The sequence below is a fragment of the Dermacentor albipictus genome, chromosome 1 (genome assembly GCF_038994185.2).
Source record: "Dermacentor albipictus isolate Rhodes 1998 colony chromosome 1, USDA_Dalb.pri_finalv2, whole genome shotgun sequence".
Lineage (NCBI taxonomy): Eukaryota > Metazoa > Arthropoda > Arachnida > Ixodida > Ixodidae > Dermacentor > Dermacentor albipictus.
Window position 1 is genome coordinate 170,882,026 of NC_091821.1, and position 23,183 is coordinate 170,905,208.

At 48.0% G+C, this 23,183-nt stretch overlaps 1 protein-coding gene across 5 annotated transcripts in view; it reads right to left on the reverse strand.

The window, feature by feature from the left end:
* Positions 1-23,183, reverse strand: part of LOC135905744 (band 7 protein AGAP004871-like) — a 247,968-nt gene that overhangs the window by 58,635 nt on the left and 166,150 nt on the right. The window contains exons 1-2 of one of the 5 annotated variants that reach the window (XR_010565466.1): positions 21,596-21,754; positions 20,076-20,193 (exon numbers count right to left, since the gene is read on the reverse strand). The exons of 3 other annotated variants lie outside the window; for them this stretch is intronic. The gene's annotated coding sequence lies outside the window, so the exon portion shown is untranslated. Of the gene's footprint in view, positions 1-20,075; positions 20,194-21,595; positions 21,778-23,183 lie in introns of those variants that run through there. One more of the 5 variants, XR_010565468.1, reaches the window with a different exon arrangement.

Sequence of the window (23,183 nt, forward strand, 5' to 3'; positions counted from 1 at the left end):
ACCGTACAACACTGTCTTGCTCAGACTTGAAGTCCGAATACCAGGTCGCGTGTCCAAGCTGCGGAAATACATAGCGTTTTATTTTCCCCGATTCCGCACTTCGTAAAAATCTGGCGCAGGCTGCACTTTTATTCCAACGTACACATGAGTACAAAAGTGACAGACACCCCAGCATTTTTATTGCAATAGCTATCATACAGAGACTCCAGGTGCATTTCTGCCATCGGCGTCGCCATGAGGTTCCGTAGAAAGTCCAAGGGCGGAAAAATTGTCGCCGAGTGCCGTATGTGCGAGTGTATGTATGTATGTCGCCGAGTACTGAATGTGCGAGTGAAGGCGAGCGAGGGTGAGCCGGCGATTGCGGCTCAACCTCCGGCACGCAACAACAGTAAGCAGGGAGGAAGCGCGCCGCCTTCCGTCGCGCGCAAGGCTTCGGTGGGAGGGGAGACAGGGAGGGGGGGGGATTCTACCCTGGGTAACTCCGGGCCGCGCTCGCGCCCGCCCAGGCCGCTGTATCTTGAACGCCATCTACGACGGATACAGAGTACGCACTGCGCTGTGTTTCATGGCGTAGTTCGCGTTGACGCGAGCGGCCGCACGAAGGTCAATTCGCTCGCTGCTGCTGCCGCGCTTCCTCACTGCAGCGTTTTGACAACGAACTCCCGCGGTCATCGAGTGAGATGTGTTCATATGTGTTCGTACGCGCGTGACACAAGCTAAACTAACAAGCATGCATGCTTGTTAACTTAGTTAGTATGCCTATGTTTACAAGTTTTTACGGCTGATAAAACTACTATCGTTACTTCTTCTAGCTGTCAACGAATTTTCTATCGCAATCGATGCTTCGCCTTTCGGGGGAAACTGCCACTGTTTTCAAAATGCGATTGGGTGTCACTGGAATATATACCCTTAATGATTGTTTAACTCCTATAATCACACTCCTGAATGATATCAAGTAGAAAAAAACATCTTTACTAGCCGATGCAACAATGAAGGTAAACGAATCCCGGCCACGGCGGCCGCATTTCGATGGGGGCGAAATGCGAAAACAACCGTGTACTTAGATTTAGGTGCACGTTAAAGAACCCCAGGTGGTCGAAATTTCCGGAGTCCTTCACTACGGCGTGCCTCATAATCAGAAAGTGGTTTTGGCACGTAAAACCCCATAATTATCTTCTAACTATGAAGGTAAAAAATGAAGGTAGGGAAGGGTCCTGGGTTTCCGTTACTCTTGGACACCAGGGTACATAGATAAACCTCTTGCGTAGTAAAAACCAAAAGAGAGACTGCGCTTGAGAAACTGTGCAGAGTGCGAGAACATTGGTTTTCGCACTCTGAATTATTAAGTTAGATCCCAACAGGCACCACCATTTGCTCCTTTTCTTTATTCAAGTTGTGTTGCTTGTTTACATTTACCGTGCACGTCTGTACACGGGATCATCAACACAGGCTCAACATTCACACTCCGGAACCATAGAATACTACCGCGTTCAAAACAAGCATCGAGAACCGCACAGAAAATCTCACAGTCGACATTCCCATGAGACATTCCCGCACTAGTGATAGGTCTGAGTCATTTCCTGAACGGAATACATTGTTGTCGCAATCGTTCGCACTGGGGTTTCACTTTCTACCCGTTACTCACTGTCGGTCGTTTGCATGAGTCATTGAAGTACGCACGGTTGCTGCCGCATAGTACCATACGGCGAAGTTTTCTCGTCACGCTCGGTAGGGAAGCGTGCTTTCTACAGAAATGATCTGCGAAGAGCCGCTTCTTGACTAGGCAGCGTAACTTTCCGTGCACGCCGATTAATATCGAGAGGGCAATTTTTTTTCACCCCATATCATATATTATAAAACGCCGAGTGAAACGGGTGCGAGCTCATAGTTCTCAATTTCTGCTCTTCTATGATAGCTCACTTGATTCATGTTTGGCCTCCTTGCCGCATGTTTATGCCCGTTTCAAGCTAGTCCTTTTTCCCCTCGGCTTATTTTAAGTTACGACGGCGTATGAAATGGGTCCCTCAACGCCTCACCCCCTGCAGCAGCCAATTCTCTCTGCGGCTTTCTCTTCTCATTACAGTGCACACAACGCCCGAGATATATGTGTGCGCCTGGGGCAGCTCGTACAGCACGAGCGGCATATTCAACCACCGACGTATTATAACCATGATGAACATTTGTCACACTCCTTTTCGTTGGTGCGCCTATGGAAAGTGCCAACGATGAAATTCTGTCACTGCTGGCGGCCAGTGAGTTTTTCTCTTCGGTGACCCACTCGTGTGCATCCTAAGGCAAGCGTATCCACAAAACGTTACGAAGGTCTGGGACCGTATTCAGAAGCCGTCTCACATATACGTAAGAGAAGTTCCTCCATTGTCTGGTGTTCTCACGTGGGGGACCCGCGACTCGCGGAGGCGACCAACGTTCTATCCCAGGGGCGATGACCAATTGCAGACGGCACTAACTTATGGGAGGTTTTTGCCGTTTGCAATTGGCCGGTTTTAGCTGTATGACTCCTTTAATCAATTGTCATGCACGCGCTTACTCACGTGGGCTGTTACGCAATACTTGCAGGATTTCACAACTGAGGTTATAGTTGGTGAGCTTTGCGAGTATTCTTTTCCTGCAGCTCCTGTCAAAGCTGAGTTTTCCTTGTTTCTCCTAGCGGATATTCTTGGAGTGCATGCCTAAAGTATTGCCTTGAGTTTACGTTAGTGTGACATCAAGGAGCCATGTGCGCCCAAGCTGCAAATATGTATAGATACCGCCTAAGGATGTCAACAACATCGCCATCTCTAATTTTTATAGGAAAGGCTTTGCTGAAGAACCCACAAGAACTTTCTTAAGCGACCTATACTACTATTGATGGCATGCTTGCGTATAACTGCATGTGTCATTGATGTAGCCAGATGTTTATCTTTTGTGTTCAAGAAAATCCTGCGTTCAAATTCATTTTAAGTACAGATGTGATAGAAACTCTAAGTACGTGCTGCGCTTGTCAGAGATGAGCAAATAGAAAATCTGGGCTCAATATGATTTAAAGAGAGGGAGAGAGAGAGAGAGCTAGCTCGAGAAACATCGAGACGTTTCTCGAGTATGGACTCACGCACAACGCTCGGGACAACACGTTTGTGCATTTTGCTCCCGAGTTGCTCTTAAAGAAATCAGTTAGCAGGGTTGGAACCTCAAGCTCTGCGCCAACTTTCACGTTGCCTGAGGACCTGCAGCATGATAGCGGTGTGAGTCGAATATGCGACCGCTTGTGCAATGCTGCGAACGCTAGTTTGCAGCATTTCACTTTTATGAAGATGAGAGAAACTATCATGATCTTGTCTTTCACAACACCTAAAGTGGTGCAAGCAGTGAGAAAACTAAGTAATTCATAAATATTAATTGTCTGCGTCATAGCGGCTTTTGACAATAGTGTACGAAAAGCTTGCAATGATTGAATACGCTTTGCGTGTGCGTGCTTCTGCGCGTTCCTGCGCACTGCTTTTAGCTGTGCACATTGGCTTTTGGTGATCGTTGCGAAGGTTGAAGGCGCTTACCGAGTGAGAGAGTCAGAGGCAGAAAAATTAGGCACCCGACAGAGCGATTCATGTTCTGCAGATGCAAAGTAGGCACGCTCTGTGATTTGGAGGACTGAATTCGTAGTGTATATATTCGACTGAAAGTGTTTGTGTTTGTGTGTGTGTGTGTGTGTGTGTGTGTGTGAGAGAGAGAGAGAGAGAGTTCTTAAAAGGATGCATAGGAAATAGAGAATAAAAACGGCATCAAACAAAATTTAGGATCCCAGCAGCGCGTGCGAGTGATGTTCTACGGGACTGGGAAATGCTAAGTTCAGTGCTCGGTTTTTCAAACGAGCGCGTATTCGGCGATACATAAGAGTCTCGGCGTTGGGCCCGAGCCCACGCAAACACACAGATCGGGAGTCGCGGCAACAAATTGTGACGGCAGCCCAGAAAGAAAACGCCTTCAGTCTCTCCCCTGTCCAAGGGCGGACCCCGCCAGACGCAGTGAGCAAATACTCGTTTTTCTTTCCTTTCCCTTTTCGATCTTCCAGGGCCGTTTACGTGATGTATGTGCCCTTTTGTTTGGTCCAGGTTGGATTTGAAAAGCGCTTCGCTTCGCGCTGGGCCTCCCGACATTTCGTTCGCTGTTTTTTGTTCCTGTTTCATTTTCTTGCCAAATAAAGGCGACCAGTTTCGTGGGAAAGACATTTGGCAACCAAATTTTCAATTTGTTATCATTCAATGCACTCGCTCTTTATTATTACTTTTTCCGTGCATACCTGCATTCGCTTCACTCTTGCTTTCTCGGACGAATGATGTTTTACGACGATGGGCACGCGAGCGCGGCAGAGAAACAAAACGAAGAATGTCTGCATGCTGGGAAACCCAAATTGCTGGGATCAGGGTCGAATGGCAGGTAAAGATATTGCGCCGTTTTTGGCCGGAGACGGGGAACTGCGCGAGCGCCTTAGGTGCCCGAGAGATGTTCGAATGGCTTGCGTAAAAAACGCCAGCGCAAGAAGGCGTCGTCACGAGGCGGAAAATGCTAAAGCTAACGTTTTAAATATTTACAGGCGTTAAGCGATGTCGCTCGCCATGACTCTTTAACCTTAAAGGGACACTAAATGTTACTATGAAGTTAAGTTTAAATGATAAAGCAATGCTCTAGAACGTCTAAGGCGTCAATATAATCGCGAACAGAGCTTTAGTAACCGAGAAACTGTGGTAAATGCATGACACGATTTGAGACCCCCCAGCGACATTCCGGTACTAGCCCGATGACGAATGCACGCCTCATCATAATTTATATCACTGGTACTCAACTACTCGTATTAAAAAGTAATTTAATTTGGTTATAAGACGCAAGAAAATGCTACCTGTCTACTCCTGTTCGATTCTAACGAAAAAAACAGCATTTTGACGTTACCCTTCAGTAGTATGGGTGGTCGAAAGGTTTCGTTTTCGCTTGGCTCTGCACGCTCGACTCTGCGCCGTGCTGCTTTGGAGTTTCAGTTGTTTCGTTATCGCGTCGTGCTGCGCAGGTTCTGCTGGCTCGCGAAACTTGCATTTGGAACAAGCAGCGAGAATGTCACGTCCATGTGATCTCGTGGGATGTGCGAACGGTCCGCGGAACTTGGCCAAGGGCACTTGCAGCGGCGAATCCAACGTTACTTATCACTGTGTGCCAACGAGTGAACCGTGAACCTCTCCTTTCGAAGTGGTTAAGTGCTATATACCTCTGCCACAGCGCGTTGGCAAAGAGCCCTAAAATAGCATAGTGTGCTCGCATCACTTTCGTCCAGAGGATTACGAGTTCAACGCCAGCTTACTGAAGTCGTGTGGAGTGCCTTTCAAAGCAGTGCTTTCCCGTAGCGCTGTTCCGTCGGTCTTGCCTGCATTCTCCGAAGCGCAAGAACAACCGCAGGTCGAAGACGGGGCGGGCGGTGAGCGCGGCATTTGGTTTTCACGAAGGAAAAGCTACAAATGTGCGAATATGTACAGCCATGACATACAGTTGCCGTCGTAGTAGTACGCAACGACGCCAACAGCTCGAGTCCGCAGCAGCAGGTCACGTTCATCAATGCTTGAATCGCTGAAGTCGAGCCCAGCATCGCGAGCCAATGTGTCGTTGTCAGGGTCGTCCGTTGCAACGATCGTCAAAGTTCGCGTCCTAAAATAAAGAACCAGCTTATCGTCGCGCGCTTTCCCTTTCGCTAGCCACCATGGGCGTCTTGCGCTGGAGTTTGAGGTATAGTAGCGGCGCCTGGTGGCGGCGCGGGAAACGACATCTGGGTCGTACCAGCTTGGGTCGTATTGAGCCCTGGCTATGGCGAAGCACGTTTCTAGGCCGAGTTTTGCGTCGATTCGCACTTTTTTCAGCCCTGTTGCGAGTGCGAAAAGGCTCGTCACTTCTCACAGACCATGCCGACCACGCTGCGAGGTCGCCGCAGCCTATAGTTTAACGAAAACAGGCTCTCCGTGTGCCGTGGAACGTAATGCTGGGAGCAGACGGAATCGGTGACGCCGATCCGGAGAGACCTAGCCCAGCCTCGAGAAGGCGTCACCGTCATTACTTGTGCGTCGTGGGCTGCCATGAACAAGAAGGCCTGAATCCCAACATCAGATTCTACCGTTTTCCTTCAAGGCCTCACGAAGTGGAGCGTCGGGCGCGCTGCATAGCTGCAGTTCGTCGCGCTGAGTAAGCGAAACTTCGCGCCATGCTGACTGCTTCGCCTGTCTTGAAGCTTGCTTGATTATCTGCGTTCTAATGTTCGGTATTTTGCACCTACAGTCCCGACAGCAGACCGACATAGCAGCAGGCATGGCTGGTAATTCACGATTCGAGACCCGGCCACAGCGACAATTAACAATTCGACCGATGCGAAGTGGTGAAGTGACCAGGTGTGTGCAAATGAGCACAAATGGTCGGGCTCATTCGATGACAATTCACTACCCCACTACGAGCAGCACAGGTTAGAGAGTTAAATGTGCTCATACTGACCTCAAGTCAGCATGCTGAGGCAGCGCAGCAAGGTAGTATTGATTACAGCAGATCGATGTTCGAGCGCTTTCATTAAAAGCTACGTCAAGCCAGCAGCGCACGAGCTCGCGCTGCAGCGCGATTCGCACGTACGTGTGAGCTCATATGCATTGCATCAGTTATTATCAGTTACTAAAAGGGACAGATGGCCGCTACGACAACGCCGGCATAACTACTTGTTTAGCGGCATGCAGTCAACAAAGATTGCAGGAGGCCCGCCGTTTCGCTGCATGTCGAAAGACCGCTGCCTTCGCGGCGCGTACGACCGTGTGTTCAAGCAGTTCCGTACACATGATGTCTGCTTATTGCTGCTGTGGATTCATTTATATCAAGCATTTCCTCGCGTTTGTGCGCCTGAATCTAGCAGCGTGCAAACCTAACCTGAAGTTCCACTTCGTACGCGACTCGCTTCACTTGCGATTGACACCGCGCTAAAACTTCGCCGCTTAATTCTTGAACGGCATACAGGCATTCGGCACTGCAAAATTTCTTGCCTTTACGCAGCGTGCCACACCTGAGAAAATCTTCGGCACCGGATATTCGCTGCAGGCCGTGATATAACACAACCGAAAGCGGCGGGTCCATATTGTAAACGTGCTTTCCGAAGCAGACGACCGAGCTTGGTACGACCCATTTTAGGACAGAGGGCGCTTTTTAGCACTTTTTTCGCAGCGCCCCCTGGGCAATGCAAGAGCCCCATAGTTCCACTTTCGCGCTGCTGTCGGCTCTGTCTTGGCTGTGTTTCTGGCCGCGCGTTTGCGTTTCGCGCAGAAAAGCCGTAGCGCCGTCTGCGGGCACCGTTTTACTCCCGACGGCTCGACGTCACTATCAGACCAAGTCATCACCACTCCTCGATCGGAGGGCGGGCGATTTGAACTGCGCTAGAGTTACGCGGACGCTCCAGAACGCATTTTCTCTTAAAATACGTCTCTTCTTCACATGAAACAAGCGTTTCGAGGTTTCTGGGATGATAGTTCAACAGTCCACGTTGACTTACTATTAACCTTTAGTGTCCCTTTAACTGGTGGTGGCGCGCACTTAATAGAATGTTCTTGACAGGTAACGAGAGTAAGCGGCCTTAAGAAAAGTTCTAAATATAACTTCGGCACAACCTAAAGAAATGAACCGAATGCAGTGTGGTGAAGCAACATAGTTTTCTGTCTGCACGGTCACTGATAACGGGAGATAATGGGAGCGAAACAGGTTTGGAATTACGAATGTTCCTGATGGTGCGTTTTCTTTTCTTTTCTTTTTCTTTTCTAGTCCTATGGATCCCCTCCTTTCTATAACATTCTTCGGGCCTGTTCAGGCTTTTGCCGCCTTTATTGTGATTTCATTCATCGTCTATTTCTGTACCGCCAGAACTTTTGCATTGTTTCGTTCGCATCAATACGCCGCAGAGTTCGTAAGCACTGTCAGCCGAATTGATAAAACTTTTCACATTGAAGTGCCCTTGGCCATTGGCTAGTTGCCTTCACTAATAATGTGTCCAGCATCAGGATTGGCTAGAATTTTGTCTTATGAACAATTCTAGCGTAAGAACTATTTGCGAATACGAGCCCAGCTACATGTTTGCAGCCCCGAAAAAATCCACGGAAAAAAAATCAGCGTGGCCGCCACTAGAGTCACTGGAAAAAATTTCAGAGTACCGCAAAGGTCGGGATTTGACTGGCAACACTGAGCGGCCACCGCCATATACCTTCCAAGCCGACTGCGTCCCGGGAAGGCCGCCGTGTTGGAAGAGCTTGATATTCGGTGATACATCGGGTTGAGTGTTTACTGAAGTACAAATACTTTGTGCCCGGAGATAATGGTTGCTAAGAACGAAAATAAAATGTTATGTTGTGCGAAGTAATGCAGCCGGTGGTTGTTTTGCACGCCGATCGTGTTTACTGCTGGAACTGTGCTACGATTGTGGGCAGCAGCTTAGCACTGCTATCGGGAGCTTATGCACGCGTTTTTTTCCCTTCCGCGGAGCGAGCTACGAAGGAAACATTTCGTCACTTCGAGCCGGAATGAGGCAAGCTTATGTGCTTTTGGGCATGAACATCGTGGACCGCCGTCGGCTTCTATTGAATGTTTCCAAGCAGGACGAAACTAACCTCTGACAGTGTCACAGGCACATACGTTCATCGTATAATTTCACAAGCTAAATAGGATACATCTAATTTAGTTTGTAAACGGATACCGCGCGTTCTCGATTCTGCAGGGCGACTTTGTCCACCGTATACGCACGACACACTGCGACTGCCGTGTGCGCACCGGTGTTTGGCCGTGATCGTAAGACGATCTGTGCACAGCAGGGGTAAAAACCAACTTTGATGACCATTTTGCGCACTAAATCTTGTGGAAGGCCAATATGAGCCGTTCGCGTGATTACAGCAACGTATATGTACTTCTGTACACTGAAAATGAGCGAGAGTTTGCTACATTGCGATTTATGAACGCGGCTGTCTAGTGCGTTCATGAGCGGCTACTCTTCTCAACTTATTTGTGACTGTTTTCTTAGACTGCCAAGATTTGCTGCCTGTGTAAAAAAAAAGCACGAACGCCCGCTGGTGACGCAGCACTTTTTTTTCTAAGTTACATATGCGATGTATAAAATTTTTGTGCTTTTAGAGCGGCTTATGTAACATGCATAGTGACAGAGTGAAACCGAAGCTACTGGGTATTCTGTTGTTTTGTATTTCCTGTTATGCATCAAGCACAACATTATTTGGTTATGCACCGTAGCATTTCAACATAAAACATAATATGTATGCTGACTTCAGTTCATTGCATGTGCTCGGCTTACAAGCTTAAAATTTGAAGCATATGTGTTGTGAATATCACCTGGCCATTGGTTTCAAGCTCGAAATGCGTATGTATAAATGAGCAAAGGATAAGTGGAAAAAAGGAAGTATCATGGGCCTCGTATTGAACATGTTTTTATTGACTGCGATCGTCACGATCTGCGAAAAACAAGTGCCATATATGGGTCGAGTGATTCGAGGCGAGAGCGCGCTCACGTGCGCGGAGAAATCATGCGAGTACCTGGTGCACGTGAGGACGTGGAATTCTCGCGCGACAAGTGTGCCTTCGCGTGCCACGAGCACGGAATAACCGCGTGTGTTGAGCAACGAACGCGTGCACTTGTACCCGCGTCAAGCGTGCAAGACGCGAGCGATCCCTGCCATGAACTCCTATTTTTGTAGCATCGCTAACTTCGCTTAAATATCTTCTAAAACAGTGCCGAAAAGCACAAGCAAGGTGTGGGTGTTTTTTGTAGGCTTGAAGTTCTCCCGGCCGATTCTGTGTAACCACGCCGAACGACGCTCTCGGTCATTTTTCCCGGTCATAATCTAGAAAAAAGTATTTCCAGACTCAGTTCGGTTGCTGCATCCGTAGGCGCAGCAGCTAGGCATGATTTCCTTGCAGTCAAATGCGAGCGTGAAAAAATACGTAGGGAACCTGCGCTGCCTGCACTCTAACTCAGCCGGCCCGCCCGGCGCTTGGAAGGTGTATGGCACCTCAGAGGTCACGTGGTACGGTTGGGCCAATGAACGCGTCGGCGGCGCGGGGAAAACGAATGCGGTAATCTGAAATTTTTTCCAGTGACTCTAGCCGCCACCAGACAGGGGCGCCCTCGCGAGGGCGAGCCCTCGCGTGCATGCTTGCTGTGCATGCTTGCTGTCGCCGTTGCCGTCGCCGTGATGTTCCGTATAAAGTCCAAGGATTATAAAACCGTCGCTGCGCGGCGTATGCTGCATGTGAGAGTGAAAGCGTGCGAGAGTGAGCCGACGATCGCGGCTCAATCTCGCGCGCGCAAGGGAGGAAAGCGGCGAGGCAGCGTGCCGTCTTCTGTCGCGCGCAAGGAACTGGGAGGAGGGGAGGTTCGAGGGGGGGGGGGCGTCATACTTCGGCAGCAAATGCGTATGGCGCGGTCACGCTGTCTTGATCTTGAAAGCAATCTGATTTGGCGACAGTATAGCTGGGCCGACAGCTCGTAGCTTTGCGTGTGCTGTTGTTGAATTTACGTTGAAGCGATAGACAGCGCGAAGGTCACTTCGCTCGCTGCTGCTGCTGCTGCTGTCGCGCTTTCTCAAGCCAGCGTTTTCACAGTGAGTGTCCGCGATCATCGAGTTTGATGTGTGCATGTTTGCCTGGGCGCGCTGACACTATAGATGCTTGCTAATTTAGTTAGTTCGTGAGTGTTTACAAGTCTATACGGCTGATAAAACTACCATCTTTGCTTATTATGGCTGTCTACTAATTTGCTATCGCAATCGATGCTTCCCATTTCGCGCAAAACTGCACCTTTTTTCACTGATCACCACCCGTCAGCGCACTCCTTTATTCGAAGTAAGCACCCTGGAATTTCGAGCAGTGATAGCATTTGTTGTCGTATGAAATTAAGGAAGCATCAAGATGAAGAAAAAACATGTCGATAATATAAATAGAGCTGGTATACAGTATAACCAAAACTTCTTTGGTTTATTCTTAAGCTCGCGCATGCAGCGACAGTCGAGTGCCTTTACTTACAGTGAACATTCACCTTCAGCGTTTTAGCTCAAGCTCCACAACGCCAAGGTGTTGCACTGCTTCTCAAGAATCATCATCATCATCATCATCAGCCTGGTCACGCCCACTGCAGGGCAAAGGCCTCTCCCATATTTCTCCAACAACCCCGGTCATGTACTAATTGTGGCCATGCCGTCCCTGCAAACTTCTTAATCTCATCCGCCCACCTAACTTTCTGCCGCCCCCTGCGACGCTTCCCTTCCCTTGGAATCCAGTCCGTAACTCTTAATGACCATCGGTTATCCTCCCTCCTCATTACATGTCCTGCCCATGCCCATTTCTTTTTCTTGATTTCAACTAAGATGTCATTAACTCGCGTTTGTTCCCTCGCCCAATCTGCTCTTTTCTTATCCCTTAATGTTACACCTATCATTCTTCTTTCCATAGCTCGTTGCGTCGTCCTCAATTTGAGTAGAACCCTTTTCGTAAGCCTCCAGGTTTCTGCCCCGTAGGTGAGTACAGGTAAGACACAGCTATTATACACTTTTCTCTTGAGGGATAATGGCAACCTGCTGTTCATGATCTGAGAATGCCTGCCAAACGCACCCCAGCCCATTCTTATTCTTCTGATTATTTCCGTCTCATGATCCGGATCCGCAGTCGCTACTTGCCCTAAGTAGATGTATTCCCTTACGACTTCCAGTGCCTCGCTGCCTATTGTAAATTGCTGTTCTCTTCCGAGACCGTTAAACATTACTTTAGTTTTCTGCAGATTAATTTTTAGACCCACTCTTCTGCTTTGCCTCTCGAGGTCAGTGAGCATGCATTGCAGTTGGTCCCCTGAGTTACTAAGCAAGGCAATATCATCAGCGAATCGCAAGTTACTAAGGTATTCTCCATTAACTTTTATCCCCATTTCTTCCCAATCCAGGTCTCTGAATACCTCCTGTAAACACGCTGTGAATAGCATTGGAGAGATTGTATCTCCCTGCCTGACGCCTTTTTTTTTATTGAGATTTTGTTGCTTTCTTTATGGAGGACTGCGGTGGCTGTGGAGCCGCTATAGATATCTTTCAGCATTTTTACATACGGCTCGTCTACACCCTGATTGCGTAATGCCTGCATGACTGCTGAGGTTTCGACAGAATCAAATGCTTTCTCGTAATCAATGAAAGCTATATATAAGGGTTGGTTATATTCCGCACATTTCTCTATAACCTGATTGATAGTGTGAATTCTCTAGAATAAGCACAGTAGAATAGTTGGATTGATTAACGCGTGATTGCTTAGTATATATTAATGAATTCGGACAAATTCTCTGTTTTCAAATCCCCGTAACCAGCCTGAAACATTCCGCATAAAAATCACCGTTAGCAGTTTATTAGAAACATGACAGCACTCAGCACTACATTCGTGTTTCATATATACAGCGTGTCCCAAATAACTTGAGCCAAGAATTTAAATATGAATGGTGCGTCGGATGCGAATTCAACCGTACGCATACTATTCGCAATAGCCTATAGTAACTCAGAAGATTTTTTGCTTTCCCCGTAACTCACTAATCAATTAAGTGTAATTACCGAACTTTTTAATTATTGGCTGAAGACCCCAAGTATGATACGCAGATTTGTAGAGAACCTTCAGAAACCACCGATCAAGTTACTTCCTTTGCGTTACATCTCACGTAGTCCTTTTTTTCCGGGTTCCAAAGAAAGCCCGCGAAACACGGAGAAAGGAAACTAAGGAGAGGCCCTATCCCCTCCGCGCGCTAGGAGAAAAGTGTGGCGGAAATGACGTTAGGGTCTCATTTTTTTGCTGCTTTTTTATTTTTTTGCTGCATGGCCCCGCCTTTTCGGCCACAATGGCGGTGTTGTTCTGATTTTTTGAGCGCTCACACGTGTTGCTCTGGTAGGTTTCGTGCCGTGGCAAAGGCGCTGTGTGGGCGGGTTTGCGTTAGTCACCGTGTCTTGTTGCGCTGTGTTACCTGCACCGTGCTTTGCCGGATGTAGCGCGAGCGCGCGGGCTCCGCGCGCGAAACCACGCGCAGCGCGGCGTGCTTTCGCGAAAGATGTAAACAAGAGAGGAGGGTGGCACAAAAGGCGGAGCATCGCCATGAGCAACGCCAACTTCCGGCTTCACTTTTGCTTCACAAAGAGTGACGTCAGGGCCTCTCCTTAGTTTCCTTCCTCCGTGCCGCGAAATATGAAAAAAGCCACGTGATGAAGCGCTTGCGCAGAGGTATTGTGCTGCCCTCAAGCGTGCGTTCCGTGAACAAGGTCGCCTGCATCGTGACTGCCGACGAGGAAGCGACAGGGCGGTATTTAGCTCATCGGCAGCGCTCGACCAGCAGCATGCATTTTCGCCGTCATCCGATGGCGAAACACGCACGTATGCGCAAACAACTACGAATTTGGATATTCAGTAAAGATACCTTTTGCCCATTTTATCTTCAGGCGAAATGAATCCAGCACTGCCAAGGTATGACATTCTTACAAGACATGGAGATGAACAAGAAATAAGGAAATTTCTTGTATATTAACGACTCTCGTGCAAACTCTTTTCTAAATTATTAGCGTTTGTAATTCCTCTGCTTTGCTATATATTAGCCAGGTAGGAAGGCATTTTTGTCATTGAAACCTTCAATTCAAGAGAAAGTCCGAATTTGTGAGATCTGGGTCTGATTGAGTGAGTCCGAGTAAACCCGACTGAGTAGAATTTTCTTGAGTTTGAGTCTGAGTGAGCCTGGCTGATTATGCTTCTGGTGAGTCTGAGTCCAAGTGGTCCCGCCGGCTGAATAGAATTTCGGTGAGTCTCAGCCCGAGTGAGCTCTAAGCAAAAAATATAATTTGTGAGTGAGTCTGACTAAACTCCGTTTATTTTGCGGACCTATGATCAAACGCCTAAAGACAAAGCAGTGTGGCACGCTTTGACAATAGGAATGGCACTAGACAATCAGTGTTGTAACCTAAGCTCGCGGGTCGAACAAGTCGTTCATTTGAAATTGTAGAAAACGACAGGTAAGACAAGGATGGTAGCATTTTCAACTTGAGGATGAGGGAAGGCGAATAATTTTTTATAGATGAGCACGAGGGTGAAGGAGGGCGGCCAAATTTTTCAACTTGAGCGTGAGGGTGAGGTGAGGACGGTACTTGCATAGTAAGGGTGAAGGAGGAATACGAAAAATGAGTGCAGTTCCCCACCTCTGCCCACCACTCCTTAAGAAAAATGAAAGAGAAAGAAAGAAAACAAAGCAAGCAACATGCACATGGCCACTGTGTTTAAATAAAGACCTCATTGCACGGATAATATCAATTACAATCAATTTCAAAGAAAACACGAGACGAAGGTAGGACGTATGCGCCTGTTGGCCATATATTTAGTGTTTAACGTGGTTGTGTAAATTCAGTGTATATTAACAGCGACTCAGCAAAAACCCTGCAAGACCACCATTTCTGGTGAACCTGCCATGGCTGCCGTGAAAGTGACCATATAAATAAAATTGCCATACCTTGTTAGTACAAAAAAGCAAGAATGTTAAGCCAAAATAATTTAGTATAACTTCCTTATGGTTAAAACGAGAAACGGGGAGCTCTGCAAAAGTACGCTGCGCAATACTCAACGGATCGACATACATCCTGGCAGTCTGGTGATGTTCACCAACGACTATTGTTCGGGACTGAAGTAATTGAATCGACGAAAGAGAGACATTGTCTGGGATTTTTCTTGTTTTTTTTTCTAATCAAGATCGAACAGCACGAAAGACGGGGCAAACAAATCAAACGAAACGCAGGCGGCTCAACTGCGAAAAGTCCTTACCGCTGTGAAGAGGCGCTAACGAGCATTTGCGCCATAAAGACGACATTGCGGAGAAAAGAGCGATACGCCTGAAATGAAACAGTTCGAACTAGGTTTCTGTTCTTGTTTTCGTTTTTCCTACGCAATGGACAAGAGGAACGTTAGCCAGGGTCCGCACCTGCTCTACTGGCGGATGACTTTCAAGGAAAATAATCTTCGCCGTAAAAATAGAAAGAAAAAAAGCCAAGTGAAAGAAAGCGCGGGGGAGGGGGGGCAAAGTGCAGGCCGCGGAGTAAATTGAGAGCATGGCGGGGAAGAGACGAAACAGGCGGCTAAAGAGGAGGGGGAGGGAGGGGAGGCTCACGAAGAAGGAGCCCCTGGATGAGGGCGCGCGAGTTACAAAGCACCTGGCAGGGCAGCGATCCCTGGGAACCCGTTTCCATCATAAACGCGCGCGGCAGCGGCGGCAAAAGGGCTTCCCATTCTCCTGAGAGGTATTTGCGCCAACACAAATATACGGCGGCCGCCACCGCGGAGGTCTGAGGTGGAGAGAGGAGCCTCACCGTCCTCCGACACAGAAGAGGACCGCGAGGAAAAATTCGTTTAAGTCATACGCGAACTGCAAAAATGGAGCCAAGATACGCCGCTAAAGGCTTGAGGAGCGCCGCACAAACGCACGGGGACTCAAACGACGACGCCCACATAAGGCAGAGGAAACAGGAAGAAGCAAGGAAAGAAGAGGGGGGGGGGGGAGGGGGGTACGTGTGGCGGCGGCTGGCTGATGCTCCGAGGCAGAGAAGAAGAGATGGCGAGTCTTAAGTTACGATACGAAGGCGCTTCCTAATGTCTCCGGCGAGACGATATCCCGACCTCCTGCCTCTGCACTCGTTCGGTGGGGGCAACGTGTTTTTCTTTGGGCCTCGTCCGCGTTTTGAGTCACGTGGCGCGGCGGAGGCTGTTCTTTTACGTTTCGTGGCCGAGTTTTTCGCGTGCGTCAGCCCTGAAATATCGCAGCCGTGAATCAAAGCGATGAGGGCGACCTGTTCCAATGAGTTATGGCTGCAAGCCACAGAAAAGAGTGGGCCGCCTCGCCCGCCCACCCCCGCGCACCGGCGGCCCGGGCTGTGCTGCCACGCGAGGGCCGCCCCGCGTCTTCTTCTTGCGTACAGCGACGCCTCCCTCTGCTCTCCCTCTATCCCGCCCAGACGGACTCGCCTTTTGCCCGCGTGTCTCGAGCTCCAATTTCGTGAGAAAAGCACGAAAGCCGCTACCCTTCCCCCTCCACCCCTCCCTTGACAGTCATTCGCGAGCATGGAAGAAAACCATTTGCGTTGCATCTAACGCCGTTATTAACACAGCAGTCATAATACCTTGACGTGAATGTGCGAATCCAAGTTCGAGTGCCGAAGAAAGAACAAGGCGGTGCATTCGCCGCAGTATTATATCAGAGTAAATTAATTAATCGTTTTTGTTTGACGAGCCTGTTGAGGTGACACGCTTCGGCCATTTTTCTTGCGATGCCGTGAAAGGAGACGACAGCCTGCGCCAGAGGTGCGGTTTCGTACGGGGTCTATTGATTCGGTCAGTGTGCGATTTCAATCCAAGTTAATGAACAGCGTATTGCTCTACCGACGTGTTTAAACCCACATAGAACCGCTTATAAATACGCATAAACGTTTGTCGAACTTGTGATTGTACGAAGCTCGGAAAACGCTGGAATTCAGTGAATGTGGCTCTCATGTCAGTGATCTGGCCACAAGAAGAAAAAAAAAATCCGGCAGAAACAATCTCAGAGCGGCCGTTTGACGTTAACGCGATCACGTTTGAAGCTATGTAGCGACACACCGTATAGCCACAAGTAAGCACAAGTAATTTCCCCTATGTTGTCCTTGGCGTCCTTGTTTGTTGGCTTCTCATGATAGTGATCTCCCGTGTAATAATCGCCGCCCGGGTGACCTTTCACTGGACAACATCGACAGCTGCGGATTTTACTGATCTTCACAGCACTATGCCTGTGATTCTTAAGAAACCACCTCTAATATGAAGTGTGCATTCAGTGATGATTCAGGGCTTGCTATCCGCCTAAAACTGTGGCTGGCATTCGAGAACTTGCACTCGCCCAGAAAAGACACGACGTTATTTCTCATTGGTTTTCACATGTCACTTTGACATCATGGCCAGCCAGACGTACCAATGAAGCTGCTCGATGTGCTGAAGAAGATTGCGTGCAGGAAGCAATCTCGCTAAACTTCGCATGTTCACGTACGATGATCCGTGGCTCATGTGGTACCGGTCAAGTTTCCAGTACACCCATCTGCATCGACCTTTCTGTCCAGCACTGTCAGCAATGTGAACTCTCCGGAACATAGACAGCTGTATTTTTCCGACTGTGGCTTGATATAGCTTTCCCTAAATATTTCACTTGTTATATCATAATGGCCGACAGGGCTTCCGGTGACGACTGTGGCAGCGATGGAATTATCAAGCACATCTTTTACCGTCGTCCCCGCTACCAGTGGTAGCTCGTGACCTGGCTAGCTTGTCTGGATCTACCGGATGCTTTCTGGGCAGATGATCCTGCAGTGTCACCCCATACGCTCGTCGTACCAAAAGGTGATCGAGGTGCTACTCGGCTTTCTGCGCTTAAGTGACCTATGTAAACGACTATAATCCTCCCGTGCTTTGTTTCAACGCTTTTCGGGCCATGACTCTCTCTCTCTCTCTCTCTCTCATTACAACTCTCCCAATGTAGGATAGCAAACCAAATGGATCTTTTCCAGTTATACTCCCTGCCTTCCCATCTTATTGCTCTCGCTCTCTCTCTGTCTGTCTGTCTCTCTCTCTCTGTCTCTAAATCTCTTTCATCCTCGGCAGCCACATTTAACATTTATTCTAGAGTAGTCTTAATTATGCGAAGTCTGTGAACTTCCTCAATAACAGGTGCACGCTCACGCCAATTTGTGGAGAAGAACATGAGCGGAAACATAAACTTTCGAATTATGCGTGCACGTAAGACTCTTTGACCGCATATCTGCGAAGCCGGCTTACATACTCGCAACAGCTTTGGCTGCAGTTTAAGGGAAACAAAAATACTAGCGTGACATTGCGCCGCAAAATATAAACGCACGCACAAATGGTCGCGCGAGAAGAGGAACAGCAGGACAGTAAAAACAAGGTGAATGGCTCAGGCGGTGCCTATCGCCCCGGGCGCGGCGCCCAGGGCTGAGCGGGTGACGGAAAAGGCGAAAAGCACTGACTTGAGAGACTCTACGCAAAACCCAATAAACAAGCCATTGCATGTTCCACAAATTTCTTGCTGTTTTTTTTTTTATGCTGGAGCTCTATGTCGTATTCTCCTATTTCTTCTTTAGGAGAACGAAACTGGTGCCTCGTTCCTGCACTTTGTTAGCTATGCTCTTATCTCTTTTTAACCACACAACAAGAAATAAAGTGAAACTGGTGACAGAAGAACCGGCTGCTTTAGATGGAAACGAGCTCGCATGCAAGCTATTTGCATGCATGATCAGATGTTCTCTGATAGGACCTATAGAGCGCGCTGAGGGCAGGTACCCGCTCTCTTCCATATTTTTCCCTCCTGCTCAATCTTTCACTATCTCTACGAAACGTTCACTTTTCTGCGGACTCTTTATTCGCCCTCTCTTTTTTCGTGCGTGGGTCTACGATAGAAACACAAAGAAATGAAAACCAGCCGACGTGTAAAGAAACCTAATACGCCGAGTAACCGCCTTCGTAGTGAACAAAGGGTATCGGTGCAAATTCTCTTGCATACAAAGCAGTTTTCAGCTTTCTAAATGAAAAGAAAAAGTGAAGTGAAATCAGCTTCAAATCGCGTGCCCTGAAACGTGTCTCCAGTTTACAAACTTTTGTTGTTTCTTCCATTTTCTTTTTTTGTCTCGTAGAGAGGTCTTTCTTCCCGTCTTTCTTTCTTTCTTTCTTTCTTTCTTTCTTTCTTTCTTTCTTTACTTCTCATTTTTTCAAGAATGGTTTTCATAAGAAAAGGCTCGTTGAGCATTGTCGAAATGACTTTTCCAAGGTGTCAGAAAAATTTCCTCAGGCAACCTTGTAAATTACATTTTCTTGCGCAGTTTCTTCTTGAGACGAGCGACAAGTCCAAGTTTAGTTCGAGAAACCTACTTATAATGATGTTTAAAAAAAATGCCACAATGATGCGCCTGGATTATGACTTTCATAGCGCAGAGGGCTCACTTATTATATCTCTCATGTTTCGTTTTTTTTTTTGTGTGTGTGCGTGTGTGTGCTAGCTCAATTGCCTTACTAGAATATGCGCTCGAGGTCAGTACACCTCCTATGCACTTTAATCTTCGTGAGTACTGATCACATTTATTCCATTAAAACACCCATCTTTGGTAGCCTACTGTGGCAAGCGACAAACGCTGTCGGACTTTTTCAGTTTCATTAAATGCTCGATGAATGCCTTACTGCCTTGCGAACAAACGTTTACTAGCTCTCCCCATTGCTCGAGATTGCTCAACAAATAATCAGTGACACGCCAGATTGCTGGCTCGTAGTTGATCTATAGGTTCGGCTTTTGAAGACCCGTAGAAAACAGAGACCACAGTATTGGGTTACGCTGCGATATCACATCGAAAACCAATTAACCAACCGACACTCCCACCGTGGACATTTAAAGCGATACGCAAGGCAAATATTAAGCTACGTTAATTTAAATATACGTCACCAATAGCGACATGGCCACTCTTACAGTGATGGAAGCATGCGCAAGCTACACACACGCACACAAAATCCACAAACAGGTGGCGATGCCATCTGCAAGTTCCCGCGCAAGTTGTCCGTGACGTCATGCAGTCTGACAGCGTCGGCCCGTATCTTTATTTAACCTTTATTTGATAAAGGACGATTTCATAGCATCCTAAGAAACAAAAGACTCGACGTCGCAAGCTTTTATAACTTTTTCTTCTGGTGAGAAAGTTATTTTGATAAAGTTATTTCTCCCCGAGACTTTCACAGATGCCAGAAAATGGTTTAAATTTGTGCGTTACAATCACGTACCGGCGCTATCACGTACTATGCTGGAAAAGCGTCGTAGTAATACTCTAGAAATCCTTGATAAGCAGCCCGTAAGTGACAACATGTTCAAGAAAGAAAGAAATCGTTGGGTCAGGGGAGTGTGGACGTGTATCTATAAACATGGGTTTATGCAGTGCGAACAGTGTCTATCTTACGCTGGTAGGCGTCGTTCCACGCTTCAGCGCGCTGTACGTCCAGTACTCGATGACCCACCATGCCACGACTGTTACTTGGATCCGTCCTTCCCTGAGTCGGAATCAGCCTCACGATACTCTGCAAATTTACCGTTCCTGTTCATGATTTACCCTTTCTTTTTTTTGTATCTTTTTCAAATAGTTTTTTCATTTTATCCGCATGATGAACTTGCATAGCTTCACGTATTTCCAACCAGCTGTCCTCATTATATTAGTTAATGGCAGCGGGTGACGTACGCTGCATGAAAATCATATTTATTTATTTATTTATTTATTTATTTATTTATTTATTTATTTATTTATTTACATTCCAACCTTTAAGTGAGCTGTGAGAGACGCTGTAGCCTCGTGCTCGGCATGTGAATGCCATGAATGTTGAGCCGTCACGACGAGCTAGCGCCTAAAGAAAATTCCGAGTTTTACTTTCTATGACCACAGAATGCGGTTCATTTGTCTGCGGCAAGTTATTGTAACGCGTCCAATGTGCTTCCCTAATATGCATTGCGGACGAAAAACAAGCAAGCAGCGACGATCCTCAAAGCTATTTTGTACGAAATGTTTCTCATTTACGGTTGACAGGCACTAAATTCAGATGTATTGTGAAAGCGAGCACGCAAGCTGCGGTATCAGCGATTCTTGCGACGAAGCGAGGAGAGGCACGATATTGCATGGCGGTTTATATGGGCCTCCACAAATCCGAAGCATCTTTAATAGGCAGCTGTCGACCATCGCTAAAGGACGAAGCGCCTAATAAACGAAAGCGGTAGTAAACCGAAGGTATGGTTAAAATTAAACGCTTAGCATTAATAGATGGTCGGCCAGGTTGAGACCATACACAAAGCTGTGGCTACGTGCGCTAAACCGAAGAAGCTAATAGCCGTTCCACAAGCAGCCCTGATAAGCATCGTAGCATCTCGAAAACACCTTAGAGAAGAGGGAAAGTTATTTGAAGCAAAATATCCGAATACACATTCTTGTACCGAATATAGCACGTATAGATTAAATAACGATAGATAAGTTTGAGCAGACAGCTCTCTATTTTGTGAATAGTGAGGAAAGTTATTTGGCGATTTGACATTGTTGTCCCGAGTTTAATCGGGAAAGTTCCGACTGTCCCTTCCTCACGCGGCTAGAGATTCGCATAATTATCGCGATATTAGGGAACTAGGGAACCACCTAAAGAACGCACTAGGGAACCATCTAGAAGATCTACCGCTCCTAACGAGAACGATACTTCGTAGAAGAAGAAAGAAATATAGAAAAGGGGCGTAGCCCTACTCTCCACTGAAATAGGTTGACTCTCGCCTTCCTGCGCCAGACCACCGCTCGAACCGCACAGGTTATCACTGTCGTCCGTGTTTACAGACGTCCACCCAGCGAATCGCGTTCACTGTGCGGAGTGCGGGCGACTTGCGTGTTCGCTTTCAAGCTTCGTCAAACCGCGACCAGTTTGCGCATCGCGCAATGGGCCGACGCCTTACCTGACGCGTGCATGCGACGAGCGGCCGCGCGCACTCCGCTCCGACCGGCCGCAGCGGCGTGTGTGGCGTTGTAGCAAAACAACGACAGCGGATTAGACGCCTGACTCGTTCGTCAGCTGGCAGCAAGCGAGCGATCTGCCCGCACGGGCGCCATCTCGTACTCGGCGCACTTTCTTCTTCTTTATTTGCTCGCGTGTGGGGCGCGCTCCTTCCGCGCTCAGTGTGGGGCGCTGACGCAGCTGCTCCTTAAAGTTCATCAGCTAAACGGCTCCCGGCACCGTCGTCGCCCATCAATGGCCTGGCCCTGGCAACGAACAAACACACCGTTGCCGTCGCGCGGCTACCGGCGTCACGACTCCTACGCCCTCTCCGCGTCGTCCACAGCTGGGCGCATTTCAAAGGTGCTCTGCCATTGATCACCGAACACGATTTTCCCGGCCGTAGTGGCTACCGCCGATCGGCCGCACTGCCTCGGAGGCACGCGAGAAACCGATCGGCTTCCGAGCGGCTCGACGACGCGGCCGTGTACGGGAGCACCGCGCGTTTGCACGAGACAAATGAAAGCGTGTGGGTGCGCTTCTCGAGGTGTGTACAATGCACACCTCGCGCGTAAACGTTCGCGACGCGCATTTTCCCACAAATTGGGTACTCTCAGGGTCGATGTGAAGGCCCCGGCAAAGCATATAACGTTCATTGCGAGCGCTCGCAAAAGGCGCGTCATCGCGATTTTTCCCTTGTTTTCCTAATCAGGACGACATAACGGATCCCGCCATGTTGTTTTCTAATGCACACATAGCGGATCAATATTAATAAAACTTGCCAGTTCCCTCGCATTGCTGCCTTATTGTCAAGGTCCGCTGCTGCTGCTATAGGCCTGTGAGGCGCATGTAAACTACAACCGCGTTTTAAGGAAGTACTTCGTTGTGAACAGGTTAGACGTTTGACATATAAATGGCAATATTTGGTCTTTCGGTTTATGATCTCACACCATTCGGCGCTTTTTCACATACTACATGTTAAAACTTCGGGAATGATCGTACAATATCTCGCGGCACACGAAGGATCTACTGTCCACCACTTTCGGCGAGAGCGCCCCCCAAGGATAGAACGAAGCAGACGGGTCTCATATGTTTGTTTTAGTGTTGTAAGGCCGGAACACACACAAAAAAAAACGTTTGAAAGGCTCACGTTTGCCGAGTCGAGGCTGAAAGAACAGTCAAAATGCACCACAAAAAAAAACGCAGAAAAAGTATCGAGAAAAAAATTTAGCAGTAGCCGATCGGAGCAAGAAGAGCTGGCAAACAGCACTGGCTTGTCGGCTAGCAGAAAACATCGGCGCAAGTAATCGTACACCAATCTTTGGATCAATGAAGGGGGGTATCGCTTTCGAAAAGTGAACTCAAATCACTGCAATCCGCGAAATCCTTTTTCTGTCGCTGTGTGTTCCGCCATTTCTCTCTGTTTCAAGTTTTGCGCCTGCTCCTGGGAAGAAGGCAAAGCAGTAACCAAAGCCACACCGTCCACAAGAGGGGCAAAAAACGGAAAGGTGCAGAGAAGCACTGGAGGTACAAATGTCTAGGAAAAAAAA